The 2799-nt window shown below is 44.8% G+C and overlaps 1 pseudogene; it reads left to right on the forward strand.

Moving 5' to 3' along the window:
- The first annotated feature begins 2040 nt into the window (after positions 1-2040).
- Positions 2041-2491, forward strand: LOC116898299 (annotated as a pseudogene).
- The last annotated feature ends 308 nt before the right edge of the window (positions 2492-2799 follow it).

Below are 2799 nucleotides of genomic sequence, written 5' to 3' on the forward strand. Positions count from 1 at the left end.
GGAAGGGTTTGTTCTTGGCTCGCAGTCTGAAGGTACGGCGATTATTGTAAGTCATGATGCAGGAGCGGCTGGTCACATTGCACACAGCCATGAATGGAGCTACCAGTGTTGATGTTCAGCTGTTTTCCTCCTCTTTATTCATTCAGGACCCCAGACGGCGCCACCCAGATTTGTGGGGTGGGGGTTTACTCATCTCAATGAACTCTCAGGCATTTGGCTCATCCGTAACTATAGATTCTGTTAAGTTGGCAATAAGCATTAACGGTCACATTGGCCCTGGCTGAGAGCAAGGGTCACAGAACTTTCACTTCCCTGAGGAGCTTCGGCCAGCACTGCCTCTCCTCATTCCAGGTGTTTAAGGCACCCGCCCAGTTGCTCAGCCTCTGAGAGAGGTGTACATAGGTGTGGACTGACTTCAGGCTAAGGATGTGAAGCCTAAACTCATTTCTGAGAGAAGCCTGGATTAATGCTTCTCATGGTGGTCTCTAGGAGTCTATATGGTTTACAGAGTGGGTCAATACTGTTGTCTTGATTAGAAAGTAATGAAGGAACCTGCTTATTTCACATTAGAGGTTTCTAAGCAGAGCATGCAGACAGATCAGAGCGTTGATCGTCAACAGGAGAAACAACGTGGTGTGTAAGGGACTCCCTCTGACCCTGGTGGTTCGTTTCTGGATCTCAAACTATTCTGAAAATAACTTTTTAAAGCAATGCTTATTGTGCCTTATTGTCATCTATTCAAAGTTACAGAGTTTCCCCCATCAAAGGTGGAGTCTCAAGGTTCAAATATCTAACCCTCTGGTAAGCATATGGACAGAAAGAGCAGAAATAACCAGAAAAGCGATCTGAACTAGAACACATGGCAATAGGTGGAAATTCCTTCTGGGAGCTGGCCAAGTAGGAGACTTTAGATGTTGAGCTTCCATAGCTTAAGTTATACCCAGTGACAGCCAAAAGAGACACAGGGTGTGAGTATAGCACCACCTCATATGGAATAGTCAGGGTAACAACTTTGGAAAAGGCAGATGACATTTTACAAAGTATGTTTCATAGAATGGGATTTGGTTTCAGGTAATAAAGCGTTGCATCCAAAGAAAGTTTGAGAAACACCTAAGCAAATCAAAGCAGTACTTCTTCCCTGCAGACTTTGGGAGAATCCGGCTTCTGAAGAAACATGGTAAGTGAAGGGGAACGGGAACGGGAACGGGAAGGTATGTGCTGTGCCCCGACAGCTCCTGACGTCTGGCCATGATGAAAGTGTCCTATAGTCTGTCAGGACCAGCACCTTGGCTGGCACGCACTTCAAATGTGCATGTTAGCACATTTCAATAACCACGGTCAAGTGTGAATAAGCTAAATAAAGGTGGCAACTGATTATTCCACAAAATAAGGCAGAATTAAAATATCTCATGGGCCAACCATCGGAAGAACACATTTTAGTGACCATTAACATAAAGAACTCATTCTCAAACGTTTTGGTCACAGGGTTGCTTGACATTTATGTAAAAAATCATCAAAGACCCTAAAGAGCATTTGTTTATGAGTTATATCTATTGATATTTTATTATATTTGGCGAGAGATTAAAAAAATACTTCTTAATTAATCCCTTTAAAAATAGTCAGACTGGAGAAATGGTTTCGTGGATAAGCAAGTGTGAGAGATGAGCGCAGACCCCCAGGACCTGTGTAGACTTAATGCAGGGGTGGATGCACGCCCGTAATCTCAGCATGCCTACAGTCAGATAGGAGATGGGGACAGAGAAGTGTGGGGGCCAACTAGCCTGGTGTCTACAGACAAGGCAACAGGAGCCTCCTACCTCAAACAAGGTGGAAGGTAAGGGCTGATACCTGAGATCGTTGCCTGACCTCCACACACATTGTGCTTATACTTTACACACATACTCACACTCACACATACATGCACATATACACATGGTCTCCATTAGGCTTCTATTGCTGTGACAAAGACTACGACCGAGGTCTTTCCAAAGACTAAGCAGTTTTGTTCGGAGCTAGTTTTTGAGGCTTCTGCCCACCACCATGGAGGAGCCATCAGAGAAATCGACCCAGTTGTGGACCCAGAAACTCCTCAGACGAAAGATGAAAAGGACGCATCCGCTGACTCAGAAGTCGTAAGCCAGAAACACTAGTAAAGGTCATGAAAACGCTAGCCCTGAACCCCAGTGCCAAGCGGTCAGCACATCGTCGCAGCCTCCGTCTCCGGAGTCAGAGCAGACCTGTGGAGAACAGAAGTGAAAGAATTTCGAGGGAAGTTCAAAGTGCTTTACCCAAGAGAAGAGTCCGCACGTTGTTGTCGGTGCTGAGAGATCCTATAGCAAGGATGAGAGGATTTGTTGGGATTGAGCAGAGACAACACAGGCTGGAAGGAAATGAGTGGAAAGGGAAGAGTGTGCCATTCAGACGTCACTGTGCTTTCTGCCATTATCAGAGATGGGATCCGTCTGAGAACGCTAAAATCGGGAAGAATTAGGACAGCTTAGATTGTACACTGTCCTTGCTGTTAATGATGCCATGCAGCAGACCTGAAAGCTGGTTTTGTTTTTTAAGATTAACCTTTTCCTGGTGCTGGGGACTCTTCTAACTTGTTAACCTTCAAATTATATAGGAAGGGTGACGTTTGGATTCATGTGAATGACTTAAATTTACCCAAAGAATTGAGAAGGAGTCAAAGCATTCTGGGAACTTTTGAAGCCTCAAGCCCGGGGCCGAGAAACAACGTTAATAGAATTTGGAATAGTTTGGTTTAGAAGGTAATTGGGATAGATCTCTGAATTTTCT

Source organism: Rattus rattus, chromosome 4, assembly GCF_011064425.1.
Source record: "Rattus rattus isolate New Zealand chromosome 4, Rrattus_CSIRO_v1, whole genome shotgun sequence".
In the NCBI taxonomy this organism is placed as follows: domain Eukaryota; kingdom Metazoa; phylum Chordata; class Mammalia; order Rodentia; family Muridae; genus Rattus; species Rattus rattus.